This window comes from Agelaius phoeniceus, chromosome 17, assembly GCF_051311805.1.
Source record: "Agelaius phoeniceus isolate bAgePho1 chromosome 17, bAgePho1.hap1, whole genome shotgun sequence".
Lineage (NCBI taxonomy): Eukaryota > Metazoa > Chordata > Aves > Passeriformes > Icteridae > Agelaius > Agelaius phoeniceus.
This window is the reverse complement of record NC_135281.1, coordinates 10,689,515-10,706,666: the sequence shown is the minus strand read 5'-3', so window position 1 is coordinate 10,706,666 and position 17,152 is coordinate 10,689,515. Positions and strand designations below refer to the sequence as shown.

Below are 17,152 nucleotides of genomic sequence, written 5' to 3'. Positions count from 1 at the left end.
GATGTAATTTAATAGCCAGCTACTAACACGAGAGTAAAGAGGCATTTCTCTTATATTTATGCCCTTTTAAATTAAACATTGGTGTTTTTCCCTGTGAAAGGAGCACTGGGCCACTGGTCTCCTTTTCCCACTCAAGCGCCCTCCTCTTTTCTTGACAAAATGAAATAGACTGAAGGAAAATAAATATTTATGAGCTCCTCCTGGGGTGTGATTGTTTTGATGCAGGTCTTGCTTTGGCTTTACTCTCTGCTCTATTTAAAATTTCGCCAGGGAAAAGCCGCCCCTCTGAAGGCTGGAGGAAGATGAGGCATTTGGATGAGTTCTGTGGTCTCTGGGTGACGAGTGGAAGGACCAACCTCCCTTTTGGAGGTTTTCCAGGTCACATCTGCCAGTGTGTTTCCTCTTTAACCTCCCAACATTAAGCACCTGGGCAGCTGTAGCACTGCATTAAGCACCTTTTTTTGATGAGGAGCTCAGAGGAGAGGGAGGCAGGCGGGTGCCTGGAGCCCACCTGCAGAGAGAACCTTCCCTGCCTGCGCTTCTGCTTCCCAACCACCCATCAGCAAAGCACACTGCCTTTTCCTCATGCAGAATCCTCTTGTGCATTTCCAAATAAGCCAAGGCTCTGCAAATATTCTCCTCCCTTCAGGGTGAGGAGCTTACTTTGCTTGGGAAGAGAAAGAGTTTACTGTGATCTCTTTCTTTTGGCAATGTCTGGGTAATCATTGCTCATAATAATGCCATCCCAGATGTTGAAACATCTCCTGTATTAATTTTACCCAGAAGATAATTTCCCTTAGAAACCATGTGCAAATCCCCTGTTCTAATTTAAGAATTAATTCAGTACACTAAATCTTAGCACTTCATCCTAGAAATGTTTTGCAGTGTCTGTTAACCCTTTGCAACAACAGCAACCAGCCCAAATGTGGGATGTAGAGATGTAACTAAGCCTGTCTCTCATACCAAGCTCTTTTTGAGGCCAGGAGCCAATATTTTAAAGCCTAGACCTCCAGAGCCTACCTGCTTGAATGGCTTCCTTCTCCCCAGAGAATCACAAACATAAATTAATTTGCTGTTGCAAGTGAGGGTGGGCAAATACACCAGTGCTCCCAGACACCCCACTGCAGTGGTGCCTGGGACTGTGATCCCACCCACCATCAGGTGAATGGGAATGAAAATAGGATGATTTCACATTCAACAAGACATGGAGGAAAAAAAGGAGCTGAATGGTTTAACTGAACCTGTGTAAGAAATGTCTGGGAGAGCTGGGAACACACCCCACTCCTTCAGAGCCCTGGGTGTGGGTCAGTGGCTCCTGGAGCCAGGGGTACTTGACCATCTCCCCCTTCCTGGGAGGGCTCAGTCTCACAAAAGCTCACACCAGCACTGCTATACAAAAGTTCTGCTGGTGTGAACGACTTCATGCCTTTGCTGGGCTTTCTTCACTTAATTTACAATGGAAACTGTGTCAGACTCCAGACTGGGCATTTTCCTGCCCTTCCTCGTTGTGACAATCTTAAAGCATCACGGCCTTTATACTGAAAGTCTTTGATTGCCATTGAAAGCAGAAAAGAAAATAAAGAGGCCAAATCTCTGAATTTCCCCCAACTTTGTGAGATCAGAGTGCAGTCCAGCACACCTTTTGTGGAGCAGGATGCTCTAAAAAAAGATCTCCTGATTCCTAGCAGAACAAAATGACTTTATTCCATCCCAGTGATTATACCCAGCTAACTGCTTCATGCAACCTGAGGTCACATTTGGGATTCCACTGGTTTGACTGGGGGTGGTTGTGTTTGCACTTTGCAGAGCAGAGGGCCAGCCAAGGACCTGCTCCAAAGAGGATTTATTTGGAATCAGCTTTTTAAATTATCATAAGGTGATAATAGGTGATTAAGGCTGGGATATTTCAGCACCTCCACCACCACCTCCTAAACTCCCAGATGCTGAACTGAGACTGGGCAGCAACTTGGCCTCAGAGGAGAGGAATGATGCAATCCCCAAAAAAGAATCCTTTCTCTTGCATTTCAATAAAATAGACTGGGAAAATTTTGCTGTGTCCTTCTGGTCCTTAATCAAAGGAGGCTGCATTTGTGCCACCCTGAATTTCAGCACACTGACAACTGCAGGATGGATCTGCTGGCCCAGCAGCCCAAACTCATGCATTGGTTATTATTCCTCCTGATGAATTCACTTGGGGATCTGCTCCTTGAATGCAAAGCTCTCAGGTCAGGACAAATGGAAAATGCATTACATGGAGCGTGACATGCTGTGAGTCCCAGAAATGTGTTCAGATATGTCCATAGGCAGTGGGATAAAGCTGTTCCCTTATCTCACAGCTGCTGTTGGAATTTCCTTCTAGAAACCTGGGTTTGCATCAGCAATGGCTATTTTCAGTGAAATATTGGAGTTTCTTGTATTTGTTACATATTGAAATGAAACAAGCTAAAATCATAGCTTTGTTGTAATTTTGATTAGTGGGGGACATGATAAAAAAAGACCCAGTATCAAGTCTGAAGTATTTAGAAAGCCTTTCTATTAAAAAAAAACCACCAAAACAAACAGAACTTGAAGCGTTGTCCTTCCTTGAAGTGGTGGGAAAGCTAGCTGCAGTTTTCCAACAAAAAATTTTCTGCAGCATCTCAGGATCTTGATCCCAAAAAGGAAGAGTTTGTGGTGTCTGAGGCCCTGATCTTGCCATGAAACATGCACTGGCTGGTTCTGTGGGAGCTTTCTTCTTTCTTCTGCAAGGGAGAGACAGAGTTTAGTGTTATTTAGTGAATTGTCACAAGACAAGGCACAGCTATTCTCACCCAACCCACTGATCTTTCTAGAAGACTTTACATATAATTTGTTTTGCTGTTTTCATTTGCTTTGCTGCTCTCCTGAGCTACAGGATACTACAGTCTCATTCAAGGTGTTTCATACTCATCTTTGAAGGAGCAGAACTCTGTTTGCAGACACATTTTGCAGCTCAGATCAACATGCACAAGTTGTGGTCCCACCAAGAGTTTCCCAAACGTGTAGGATGTGGGAAGCTGATGTGTGGATGAGTTTAAATAATCAAGGTTTAAGTGGGCAGACGCTGGAGGTGGGGGCAGAGGTCCTGTGCAGCTTGTTGGCAGCAGGAAGGGAGGAAATAGCTCAGCAATAAATGATGCCCACTGTCAGGACTGATCATCCCTCTCTGTGGACATCCACAGCTCCCAGGACCCAGCTCCCAGGCTCAGTGTTTGAGCTGAGGACAGTGAGCCTTGGTACACAGGAACATTTTCTTTTCCCTCCCTTCATTTCCCCTCCCATGGGGAAAAAACTTGGGTTTAAAGTCTGCTCCTGTTTGATAATTTCCCTTAACTACCAGCTAAATAATACATGATCCCCAGTGCTGACTGATGACTCCCTCTCCTGACCCTGTTTTATTTTTATTGCTTGGCTTGGGCCAGTTCCTTCAAGTCCTGAATCATCAGAACAGAGACCTTGAGGTATTCCAGGCAAATCAATCCCTGGCCCATTGACATATTGCTTTAGCTAACCAACCATACAACTTCGCTTTTCCCTGATAATTTCTCAATTAATTGCTTTTCAGCTCTCATTCGTTACAAGGTCAGGCTGTGACTGGACTTGTACATTCCCATCTCTGATAAACTCTCCTGGTCCCCTAATCAGCCACGACTGGGATTTTAGTTCCATTAACTTATTCATCATCCAGACATTTTCATCTTGGGGAGCTTGACTTTTGATTGTATCAGGAGTATCTTCAATTATTTAAGAGGACTTAAAATTGCCTTCTTACCTAAAGGGAAAATGCATTTGGAGCCCTGAAAATTGATCATATTGGACCAGTGTCTTTTGGATGTTCATATGTGCAAGGCCATGTGAAAAGAAAAGCTCCTGCATGGCCAGAGCAGAAGAATTTGCTGCTGGTGAACATGTGTGTGCATGAGGCTGACTCTATTAAGATGTCAGCTATAGGGGAATGACAGTGTGCTGATGACTGGTGGCTTACTAATGCTAAATCACGCCTGAGATTCTGTTCCATGATGTCAAACATTGATTCAGTTTCCGTGGGAAGTTATGCAAATGCCAGAGCCCTTCAATGAGGTCTGAGACTGAAATTGCGAGCAAAAAAAAAAAAAACACCCTAATAATAAAAGAAACTTTCCCTCTCCTGGCAAGAAAGCTTTTTAGAAAATTTTGAAGGGAGCTGCTCCAGGAAGGGGGTGAATTTTGAACATGTCCCAAAAGGCAGAAGAGCTTGTAGGACCCTCCCTGTGGGAGCTGGGAGCCAAATCCTTCTATTCTGCTGCAACCTTCTGTCTGGGGCTGTGCTTCATCTTGCTGCAGCTGGCCCAGTCCAGGGCAGCAACCCACTGGTGCTGCTTTCCACAAATGTATTCTTTTAACAGAAGCAGCAGGCCATGTTACACAACCCCAGCTCTTCTCCACGCCCCTCTTCCCACAGTTTACATCCAGGCAAAGCTCCTAAGAGTCTGCAAGCTTCTCCCAAGAGCAAAACTGGTGGCAAACCCAGACAAACTGGCATCAGCTGGGAAATGGTGGATTTCTGAGCACAGTGATGGGACCAAGGAGTCTGGAATCCCACCTTTCTCTTTGTCCCAGGCTCTGGGACATTTTCTTTGACTGAAACCCACCTTCCCAGGAGGGTACTGGGGAACTGTTTCAGTTTATCTGAGTGCTTCAAGCTCTGAAGAATATCCACAGAGAGAGGTCAAACTGTACTGACAGGTTCTTTAGGAAGAAAAGCTAGATTAATATTGGCAAGACAAGAGTGCTGCATATTTAACAGGAGCCTCTTCTTCCAGGAAAAGTGCTCTGGTTTTAGTTCCTTTTCTGCTGAACATGGGTGGTAGCTTTTATCACCCATGATTTCATTGCAGGCCACAGAATGATGGATTTTTCTGGCAGAACCCTATGCTCACACTTTTGAGTGCAAATTTTCATAATTCACTTAAAAAGAAAAGCCCACATTATCACTGAGAAGGGCTTAAAAAAAGACTAAGAGCACAGAAATTGAAAACAAAACCCTGCACCAAAAGGCAGTGCCTTGTGATGAAGGAAAGTGCAACTGCAACAACAGCACGAACTGTGGGGTGTTGCTTTGCTTGTTTTTTCCCCCAAAATGCAATAACTCACCCATCCCACTGGAAAAATGTGCCCTTTCTTGATGCATCAGCAAGGAGGGCCTTTCCATGGTCTGTGTCTCTTCCTGTCAATGATGTACCAGAAGGCACCAACACTTGGAGGACGTGAAGAAACGTACAGTTCTTTCCCCGCCTGTTGCTAGGATTCACAGCTCTACCCCACCACTTTCTGGGGCTTCAGCTCTTATTTTGGCTGTAGGAAAAAAAGAAAGAAACCTTGTTGCTTCCAGGCTTTCTGCATAAGGCTTGAGCAGCTCCAATGCCAACCCGTATAATATTGCTACAGTCAGACATAAAATCTTAATGCACAATAGTGCCTTGAATCTTACATTCTTCTGAAAAAGGTGAGTCCCCAGTAGTAAATGAAATATTAAACATTATTAAATATGAAACAGCTAAACCTGGATTCCATTAAAATGAATCTTTCATGGTTTTCCTGGTTTCTTTTTCCCATTCCCTTTTTTTTATTCCCCAGGGAGCGCAGTGATCTCGTGAGCTTTTATGTGTCCTTTTAAAGACAGAAAAATCACAGGTAATTTAAGTCTATTCTATTCAGATTTATTTTAGCTGGAAAACAAATCAAGGCAGTGAAACTCTTGCTTGGTAGCATCTCTCTGACTGAACTATTCAGCAGTCGATATCAAAGACTCACCTAAAGACACTCTTGTAATGCCTGCTGACATGTGCCACCTATTTAGAAATCTTGTACCCTGTTACACACTCTTCTTTCATTTAGAATGGCTTTAATCTTCCACCATACACTAAAAAAAAAAAAAAGCCAAAACAAAAAAACCCCTGCTTATTACATAGGATGCATTTTGAGCTGATTTTGCTGCTCCTGCAGGTTTTCTGGGAGTTAAACTGTGTCTGAGGTGAGTGCCCACATGGGAGCTGGCAGCTGGGCATCAAAGGGAAAGGCTGAGAGAAAAAACTTGGGGTTTTACAGAGCCTCCCTTAGCCTGGCTGATGAAACACACTTGACTGAGGGTTTGACTGCACTGATAGCACAGGGCAGTCAACAGGATAAGCCAGGACTAAATATTCTCACTGTATCTCATTACTGTAGTATTTGCACTCCAAAATGAATAAATATATGGCAATCTGTGAACCTCCGGTGCTGGAACAAAGCAAAGGTGTGTCCTTCTCATGACACGTATTTATATCCTTGCCTTCAGATCTTAAGCTCTTTCTGTGATTATTAACTTCTGTATTTAGACAGGACTGGTAGAAATTTTTAGAAGAAAATGGGAAAAAGAGCTCTTGGCCTTGCTGAGAGGTTCCCAGAGCTTGGATCTGTACAAGAGCATTCCCTGGCTCTGGCTGGGAGACTGCTGAATCAGGCTGGGTCTAGTGGGAGGTTACATCTCCAGCACACACCCTAATTCTTGACTTGCTGCTGCAAAACATGCATGAATTAATCTACAGACACATTTCTGGACTGGAAGGCAATAAGAACTAAGAAAGACAAGTTAAAATGGCAAAGAAGGTAGAAATCCATTAATTATTCATGACTTCTGTTCCATTTTGTGCAAAAAGCCTTTCTGCCTTGCTTTCCATTTTGCTTTGCTTGGGTCACATCTGAGGCTCAGCAAAGAAGATTTAAATGGGCTCCCCACCTCAGGAGCTCGTGCTGATGGTTCCCTCACATCCAGCTGGGTTTTGCATCTCTTCCTCCAGGAATTCAGCAAAGGGGGAAAATCCACACTCTGCCCTGGTTCAGAGTGTGCCATTTTCCAGATTTCCTAAAAAAATAAATGAAAGAGTATGAAGTTATTTTCTGTATTTAAACACTGATATTTGCTTTTTGCTGTGGTTCTACTTCAGCTGAGATGGCAAGAGCATCCCACCAGCATGGCCTTCTGGCAGCCTGACCAGAAGCATACGCTCTTGGTCTGGTTTTGTGAGGCTTTTTTATGCCTTTTTCTGGCCTGACACCCTTGCAATGGAATCCCAACCACATTATTTATTTATTTTGATGAACTGCCTTTGGCCAGCTCAGGTTTTCACCACAAAGATTCCAGACTGCCTCAGAGCACCAGGAAACATGCTGCACACTGCTATGAAGCTGAGACATGAACATGTCAAATAAGTGATCCACATGAGAGTAGATAGACATGACATTTAGTGATCATCTTTCTTGGACAAAATGGGGCATTGCTGTCACTTTAAGTAAATCTCAGTCAAATTTCTGGCATTTTACCATAGGGGAAGCAGGAGGCATAATAGTAAATTTCTCTTTAAAAAATATAAAAGATCAACCTTGGGAAAAAAAATATGGTTGCTACAATTTAAAGTGTAATACCTCATCCTAGCTCGGTCAGCCATTTCCTGGCTGCTGATATCAATATGTCACTCCTAATGTTTACTGATGTTCACTTTATAAATGACTTTTCCTCACTGTCAGAGTATCTGTCACTGGCTTCTCTTCCCCCTCTTTGCCTCTCATACCCTTTAATAAAGATTAATATCTTTGAGGTTAAGTTAAAAGATCACATACCACGTAAATCACACCATAGGTCTGATATTTAAAAAAAGATGAACATGTAATTGCTGAGATTATGTGAGCAAATGGGGTAATTCCTGGCCTAAATGAACAGAGTTGGCTTTTGTGGGATCAGTTAATCTAAGTGCACATTCAAACAAAGTGTATTTTGTCCAGGCATTTGAGCTTCTGAAGGTTTCCCCATTGAAGAACTGCAGATGTTCGAAGCAAAAATTGGTGAGTTTAACTTCAACAGCTTCTCTGAAGTTTCAATATGTTTAAAAGACATGCAGAATGGGGATTCTATAAAAATGTGGCACACTGGCTTTCCATATTTATAGTCCACCAGTGACTTCTATATTAAACGATTTCAGTCTATGAGTCCAAACAAGATTTTTCAACCTGTCACTCCTGCAGCTCAGCCTGGTACATGAAATGCTAAACATGTTCTGGCTGCTTTGTACATCTTCCTTGACAAACACCTGGAGTAATGACTCCAGAATGAATATTTAGCTGGCAATTTTATGGATGAAGCACAAACCAGTCGTTTTGGCTTTGCAATGCTGAGAGGAGTGAAAGTGCACTTGGCTTTTAAACTGCAAGGTGCAGCTTGGAAGACACCTGGAAGCAGATGATGGACCCTTCGTATAAACTATGATCCAAGTAAGGTTTGCCTGGCCAAGAACTGTAGGATCAGACCAACACAGGTCATATCTAGGTACCAAAACCTATAAGATCAGATTAAAACAGCTTCTGTAGAGGTCAAACCTAGGCTTATTTTTCTGACCACTGTCTTTGTTGTGCATCTAGGACAGTCCTGTGGTTAAGGGTGGAAGGTGCAGATTCCTGGTCCAGTTTAGACACTTTCCTGCAGACTTCCCAGCCAGGTTCCATGGGTCAGATCAACACTTCAAAAGGGATTTCAGCCCTTCTCCCTTATCTGTTTGAAGACCTACTGGATCTATCGATTTTCCCTTTCTGGCACTCCAGCTTTGGTGTTAGAGCTCTCTGCTACCCACAGCAGTAATTCCGTGTATCCTCAGATTTGCAGCAGTTCTGGTGTGGCTGAGCCACTCAGTTTGTTGTTGGTACACCTGAACCATTGGGAACTTGCACACAAAGGCTCTTCTGCTCTCTTCCAGGCACTGGAATTTCTCTGAAAGTGGAGACAGAGCACAGATCCAGGTCTTGTTCTACCTGGGAGGCCCCAGACCCACATCTTTGTGTGGGGCAGCATCTCCTTCTCTGGGCTGTGGGTGTTGTACATTTTGCATGGTTCTGTGTGCTGGTGACCTGGCTCCTCTCCATCCTGCCTCTCCAAGAAGCACCCCTGGAAATGGAGAAATCTCTAAGGACACACTGGAGCAGGAATGGAGCATGAAAAGAGTTGTGCCTTTGACAAAGACACTTCTTTAGGAGTGGAGCATTTTGGCTCTGTTTTGTGCTTTATCCAGAAACAGTTTGACATAAATTGTTGGATTTAACCCCTAAACTCTGAGTAAAACCCTCCTCCAGGTGTCAAAGGCAACATCCCTGTCAGTGCCCAAACCACAGCCTCCTCTTTGAGAGGGTAAATTTTGCTGTGTTGTGAACTCCAACCCAGGGAAAACTGCAGCTCCTGAGTCTGCAGGGAGGGGACAGTTTGAGGGGCAGATCTCATGCAAAGGGCACTGATGGTGTTCTTTAGTTTCACACAAAACCTTCCAACTATTGGCAAGCTACAAAAAAAAGAGTTGGTACCAAAAGCCAGTTCCTGAAGGGAGAATTGTGTGTGTTATTCCTTTCCAGTGCACCAACAAAACTATTTTGCTCAGAAGATGACTCTGAAACTGCCTTTTGTTGTATTTTGTATGAAGTAGGATTTTCTATCTGCAATAACCACTGGGTGATTTTATTTCTAGGAACTGGATTATTTCACAATAAAGGTAAAGAGTCTCCAATCATTTTAGCCTGTGAATAAAAAACACCTCTAAACATTCCAAGAATATTATAATATATCCTAAAACCAACTTAGTTTTCACTCACATGACTGATATGTGCACTGTTTTGCTGCACAACGCTGTTTTTCTTACACAGAATTGTTTCTTTCAACTATAGCTAACTTGATTCTCTGTGTAGCAGGATCTGAGGCCAGTAAACCATGAAGAAATTTTACACTGCAGACTGCAGCAAGCAGAGGTCTCTCTAGTGAAGGCATTATTTTACAAAATGATGGATGTGCATATTTATTTGCTCTGTGACTTCCATGTCAGGTTTGTCATATTTCCTCAAATTACTAGTTAAACCAAGGTTTTGAGTTTTGTTTTGTTTTTGTTTCTGCTGAAGCCTGCAGGCTCAATATACCTTATAAAAATCAAGTTGTAATTTATCTGCTCCATAGATCATGTGTAACAATAATCACTCTGGAGTCTGTGCCGGATTCGGATGTCTGGCTTTGTTGGAAGAGATGTATGAAGTGAACAAAAAGCTTCCTGATTTTCATACTCTGCAATAAACCTGAAATATGGAGAGAAGTGAAACATGTATTTAAATTAAACCGAGGAATCATGACAAAGAAGGAGCACAGAGAAATGCACGCACACCCAGAAACATATTTTGCAATGACACAGGATTATTTCCCTTAGCAGATGGGCCTCTTCAAGTTCTGCACACCCCATGTCACAGACATGCAGCAGTCAAAGCAGTGAAACAATTTGCACGTGGGACTTGGCCTCACCAGAACAGCAAATTGTTAACTTGCATTTTGCAGGGAGAAAAACCTTTGCCCACAGAAAAAGTGGGGATCCCCAAAAGGGTTCATATTCACAAGCACTGCCTGTAATATTAAAGTGCTACTTCACACTTAATTCACTGCTTGGTGTTACTGCTTGTTTCACATACATTTTGGAGAGGCCACAAGAGAACCTCAGAATCTTTTCCTAGGTGTTTGCAAAAATAATAATAATAATAATAATAAAAAAGACTAAAACTATTAGCTGACCTATCTAACCACATACAAATGTAAAGCTCACAGAATATTATTGTAGCTTTAATCCCCTCCACTCCCACATGCACCTCTGGGAAAAACAGGGAACAATCTTAATACACTGAAATATTTTTTATTGCCCAGGGTGGGCATTTCCTCCCACAGCCTAACTGCCTTTTACAAGGCATTTCCCTCCTTGTTTTGTTTGTCACAACATGGAAAGGATACGTGATTCATGTTGCAGGGGACGCGCGTCCCTTGTCAGCACATGGGTTAATCAGCAGCCAGGCTCTGTCACCACCAGGACCCCAAGGAAACCAAGCACTTGGAAAAGATTTCTGGTCCATTGGCTGTAGGAGCACAGAGCTGCAGAGAGGCCCTGGCATGAGGAAGAGATTGCAGTTTTAAGATTAATTAATTCTCTGCTATGAACTTTGTCGGAGAGCTGTGGCTGTGCTCTGGTGGTGGAAGGGGAGGTTCCTCCTCTGCTCCCCAGATGATGCCATGCCTGAGACTGGATGGATAAAACACATCCTGGGAGGCACTTCCAAAAGCCCAAGGTCTGTTTAGTCTGTAGCCTGAGTTACAGGGCAAATCTGATTCTGCCTCCAGCTCCTCAAAGTCTCTATTGTAATTTTTTTTTTTTTTATATTAAAAAAATAAAACAACCTTAAATTGCAGTGGCACTGTCATTAAGAGATCCAACAGAAGCCTGGAAGAAGAGATTAGCACATACCAGAGTGACAGGGCTGCTGGGACAGGGAAAAAATAGACAACATCAGTGCAATGTACCATTAAAAGTATGGAGTGACAGATGACAGTTGGTCTGTGATGGGGTGATTCAGCTAAATGGTAAACAGAAGGGCGAATTCTGATCTCGCTTATGCCAACATAAACCTTGGGCTGCAGAGGAGCTGCTTCGCGTCTCTAGGACCAGAGTGGAGCCCATAAAAGCTGTGACTCAGCCAGATAATCTCTGACAACTGTTAGCACCGTGGTAAATATGGCAACGTGGCAGGCTGAAAGAGGGGCTAAAAAAAGTTTCGCTTCCACACTTCCAAAACGAAATGTTTCAGAGGTTTTTTATCTTAAAACGATGTCTAAAATCTTGGGAGCAGTGATAGAAGTGGTTGAGAAATATTGAGATAAAACATGTTGGTTTTTTTTTTCAGGTTGGATGAAATATTTTGATTGAGGCCAAATTAATGAGGTTGCTGAGCCAATGGGGTGAAAAGTCAGTTATCCCCATAAATTCCAGTCCCTCCGGAGTGGGCCTGCTGGACACTTTGCACAACCATTAATGGTGGTGTGGTGGACAGACACTAACTCATGTCTGCATGAGATAGACAAGGAGAGGCTTTTAAAAGGAGGTATTTGCTAAGAGAATGTTTAACATTTGTTTTTGCTTCAAAAACACATTTTCAAAGAGAGGATCCCATCCAAAACATATGTTCCCTCCCTGTGTGGGCAGGCGTGCAAACACTAATGTGGGACCCAGCAAACTGCAGAGGACAGCATGGAAGCCAAAGCTAAAACTCTCCCATCTTGCTGCTGAGGCTTCCTCTTGACAAAGCTGCTGCTCTGTGGTATTGGCACTGAGAAAGGGCTGGACTGGGCCTGTCCTGCCTACCTCCTGGGTGTCTGAAGCCCCTTGTCCCTTCACCCATTGGCACCATCTGGCACCAGGTTGTTTGCCTTTGGTGAATGACAATGTAAAAACTATTGGCATGTGAACCCGTGCTGTATTGCTTCTGATGAAGATAAGAAATTCCCTTTTTTTCTTTCCATGGTTTCACTTTGTGACGTATTGGTATTTTAACTTCAGTCCACGCAGTGCCTAGTTTCACCAGCAAGCTACTGCATTATCTGCAGAAATACAAATAAGCTATTTCTCATGGAAAATGTTGGAGTTTTCACATTTTATCTGGCTTGGAAGGTAACTCTGCTACCAAGAAATATGAAGATCTGAAACCCACCATCCTTGGTGGGAAAGGCCACATCCCATAGGGAAGCCACCACAGCAGCTGCATCACCCTCCAAGCCTTTAGGAAATTTAGGATCACCCAATGCCATTTTAAGATTTGGGTAAAGTTTTTTTTTATGAAGCAGAATTGCTTCCTCCTGTGAGCCCAGCTCGAGGTGGCAGTGAAAATGGTCTAGGAAATAAAGCTCTGCACCTTATATAGGCAAGCTACCAAAAATATATGGATTGTGGAATTACTCTTTGCTGAGAAGGGAATTCAGATTTTATTCCTCCTATTGTGTTTTATTTCTTGTATCATTACAGAATACACAAGCAGATTATTCCCCAGCCATGAAAACAGTTGCAGCGAGATGCTGCAGTTGAAAAGAACAAAACAGGCAACAGTTCAACATTCTCAGTTAAGATCATTATGATACTATTAATGGATATTAATTTCTGTTTATTTTACAAATATCAGGAAACTAGTTTTCAAATTCACACCTCACCAAATGCTTTACAACAATGATTTGTTTCATTAATTTTATCAGCTGCATGCCTTGTTTTTTTATAGCAGGTTCTTTGCTGAGAGACATTAATCTGTGATAGAGCATCCTAAGAGCCTGTGCAGAGGATCCAAGCTGATGAATGTTGGTGTACAGGCTGCCCACCACTGTCAATTTTTCAATTTGCAGTGTAGTTGGGTCACAAAATAAATTTCTGGGGATTTTATTTTTATTTTACAGAAGCCTTGAAATTTTTCTGTGCATATTTTCTCACTGTTTTAACATACATATGAGCCCTCAACATCCAAATGTCAGATTCTGTGTGATATGGGTTAGGTAATAAACTCTATGGTATTTTTTTTAGAATACCTATAAAAATAACTAACACAGTTTAAAGTCATGTCTTTGTTAAATATTCAGTGTAGAATTGGTTTTTAGCTGAATTCAGTATCCACTATTTTTTAGTTTCTCACTAATAAATATAAAATGCTAATGGAAAGTGAACAGGAAAATATTCTGCATATGCTAAATTGACCTTATATTCAAAATGGAAAAATACTTGTGCCACGTGTTTAAGAAAAATAAATACCTGGATGATAAAGAGAGCAGTGCACACATCCTTATTGAAAATATTTTCCTTAAATTCTCAAGTTCTACAAAATGTCATGGCTTTCTCTGTTATGGCAAGAGCAGAGAGTGGCAGCCAACACTGAATTCTGTTTCTGATTTTGATCCAGATTAGTTCTTCCTGGAGGATGTTCTGGAGCTGAGTGTGGCAGTGTTACCCCAGTGCCCCTGTGCCCACCACAGGGAGTGTGGGAGGGCAAGTGGCCCAAAGGGAGCAGAGTCAGGTCCCTCCAGTGCCACCAGCTCCACTCCAGTCATGTCAGGCACACAGATCATGCAATCCTCATGGGCCAGCAGCTTTACAGCCCTTGATCAGGGGGTTGCACACATCCTCACACCTCCCAGGGGGTGAACTCCTCCCCAGAAGGAGCAGGAGGCAGGGTTGGAGGTCTGCACAACCTTCCTCCAGGTAAGGGCCAGCACAAGTGAGGGTTTTACAGGCTGAGCCAAATTCCAAACATCTCTTTTTTTTCTCTTCCCTGTCAGTCTGCTGTGAATGCTCCTTGGGATGCTGAATTCCTCTGCTGAAAACTGGAGATGGAGCTAAACCTCAGGTGTTGGGGCTGGACCTGCAGTCCCTGCTCTGAGCCTGGTGTCTGTCAGGCACTGACAGCAATGGACCAGTGCAGAAATGGCAGTGGGGGAACACTACAACAACAAATGGCTGCTGCTGCATTGCCTCCCCTCCTCCCCAGCCCCTGGGCCAAATTTCTTTATCCTTTTCAATGTAACTCAAAACCAATGCAGTCAATAGAAAAACCGGTTAACCAGACCCTGACTCAGCCCTTGGTTTGCTTAAACTCCAGTGCTGTGGAGTTAACCCCTGACACATTTTAGTTTACCTTCATGTCTTTCCCCAGAGTAGACAGAAAATCCTATTTTTCATATTTGTTTCCCTGGACCTTGGCCAGCTGAATAGAGGTCAAATACGTCAAGCTGGGTCTAAACTACAGCAAAAAAATGAGCTGCATTTCAACCTCTTTTTCTAGCAGAGTGACAATATAATTCATGTTTATATTCCTGCCTTTGCCACCATCCTGCTGTTTGACCTTGGCAAAGTCACTTCATCTTTTTGGACCTTCATTTCTCCTTCAGCTTGTTCCTTTTGTCTTTAGACTTATATGGGGCAAAACCAGACAAATATCTGGGGCAAAAAGTGGCTTACATGGTGGATTGGCATGACTACAATAAAGCACTTCCACCTCCTGGACTTGAGGTCCAGGTAAAAGTTTTGGAAAATAATATCAACATAAATTCCAAGCATGGGATAAACATAAAGCAATGTGCTGTCCCCATGCATGACAAGGGTTTTCAGCATTCCCACCCAAATTAGCAGGCAGGTCTCTGAAGCAGAGCAGCACTGTGCCCACCAGTTCTGCCATGCAGCAGGAAAAGCTGGTTCAGATAAGACCAGGAGCTGAGCAAAAGTGAAATGCCTTCATTTGAGTGAAACTCTCATTTTAATTGAGATATTTGGCTGTCTTCAGATCTAATTTCAGGATCCAAACACCCCAATTTCCCCATAAGAATGTGTTCAAACATTGCTTGAGTGCTATTCTCCTTTGCTGCAGAGTTGTGAAGTCATTACAACTGATGAGGAGTCATCACAACTGATGAGGAGTCATCACAAAGTTGACAGTTTGCCCCTTTTCTTAAAAAAAAAACCCAATTCTGCAGAGCTTCATTCCTTTCAGCCCACACCGACTCTCATCCAAAGCCTTCCCTGCTGCTCGAAAGAAACCTGAAATTTCCCAACTGCAGGATTAAACTCATCCTCGCCCCCTCCAAACAAACAAGCAAATAACAAAGGAGGGAAGAAATTATCTCTACAGTAGGGAGATGAAGGTAAAGAGCTTATATGTTAATCATTAGCAGAAAAAAAACCCAACTCAGCTGAAGTTAGAAGGAAAGAAAAGAAGACATAAAGGGGGATTGGAAGGAAAAAAGGCGAGAGCAGGAGATACAAAGTGAGGCTGCCAGGAGTGTTTGTCTGCTGTGTGAGTGGCCAGAGCCCTGTCCAGACTGGGAGAATGGAATTATTCCAGTTTTAAGCTCCCAGCAATTCCTGCAGTGACTCCCCTGGGTCCCAGCTCTCCCGCACCCCCTGGGTGGGGGCCACCCATCCTCTGTCCCCATTGTCACCCTGTGCTCTGCCTTGCAGGGACGCTGCTGATATCTGGGAGGGAGGGAGGGCAGCCCAAATCCAGCACCCCCTGCGCCTGGTGAGCCCGTGATCTCCTTTATGCCCATCACTTATTCATTCTCCCTTTCTCCCCGTGATGGCTACTTGTGAAATAAACTAGAATTTCTTGCTATTTATTATCACGATTTTAATTTTCTTTTGATTTTTTTTTTATTTTTGGATATCCGTGGTGGTCTGGAAGGAGTTAAAGTCATTATCTCCTCGATGTCCACCGCATCCCCGCATCCCCGCTGAGCTCCATCAGAGCTGCCGGGGCAGTGGCAGCGGTGGCTTCACCTCCGAGCGCCGCAGCCTCGCGCGGTGCCCAACTGCTGGAGTTTGCTAATTTGTGTGTTTTCACTCGAGGCCTGCTGATTCAATCATTTTAAAGATGCCCATTTCTTCCAAGCCAGAGATTTTATGACTCTAAGGATTAGAAGCTGTTATCCCAACAAACCCTGGAGCTCTATATATTCTGATTTTATGGTAAGCTTCACTAATAAACTGTTTAAAACATATGCTAATTGTGTTTATTGTATTCTTTAATTATCATATGTATCATTAAAGATGTACTATCCCGTTTGGAATCCTAATACCTAATGCCCTCCTTTTATTTATTTATTTTCTTTTTTTGGTATCGTTTCACAGTACTGCGTTACTTTAAAAAAAAGAGAGAAGAAATGGAAATACAGATATATATTTTAACAAGGAATCTTATTTTCAATTTTCATTGTTTATTTAAAAGTACAGTCTTTGTATTTAAGTTGAAATCTCTCTCATGAAGAAAGGCAGGCAGGGAATGACATAACAAAACATGGCATTCTGTCTCTGTGCATTTTATTCTTTAATTCTTTTTTAAAAATATGCCTCCCTATCATCTACTATGCTTAGTTTTCTGTTTTCAGACTGCTCAAAATGATAATTTACCCAGCTGAATTGGGTTACAAAAGATCAGAATAATTTTCCCCTCATTTTTGTTCTATCTCATTATTCTTATCATATATACACACGCTCACACACACACACACACGCCAGCAGTGCATAAAAAATAAGGGTGTATTATGTATATGTACATGTACCCATGTACACAAATGTATATCCACACTAATTGTGCTCATTTTTACCCATTAATGAGGAGCTGCTTTTCCAAAACAGAGATACCTGCCATCTGAGCTGTGTGAGCAATTTTCACTATTTTGAAGCCTAATCTTCATCCTGTATGCTGTTTTATCCTGTTGCTTTAAAATGAGGGTGCCTCTGCATAATAAAAC

At 42.8% G+C, this 17,152-nt stretch overlaps 1 long non-coding RNA gene across 1 annotated transcript in view; it reads right to left on the bottom strand.

Annotated features, from left to right (window-relative positions):
* Positions 1-2,061: 2,061 nt before the first annotated feature.
* LOC143695403 (uncharacterized) overlaps positions 2,062-17,152 on the bottom strand; it is a 170,215-nt gene continuing 155,124 nt past the window's right edge. Inside the window, exons 5-8 of the long non-coding RNA XR_013184543.1 lie at positions 9,985-10,985; positions 6,776-6,901; positions 5,152-5,352; positions 2,062-2,741 (exon numbers count right to left, since the gene is read on the bottom strand). This is a non-coding gene — a long non-coding RNA (uncharacterized LOC143695403). The remainder of the gene's footprint in view (positions 2,742-5,151; positions 5,353-6,775; positions 6,902-9,984; positions 10,986-17,152) is intronic.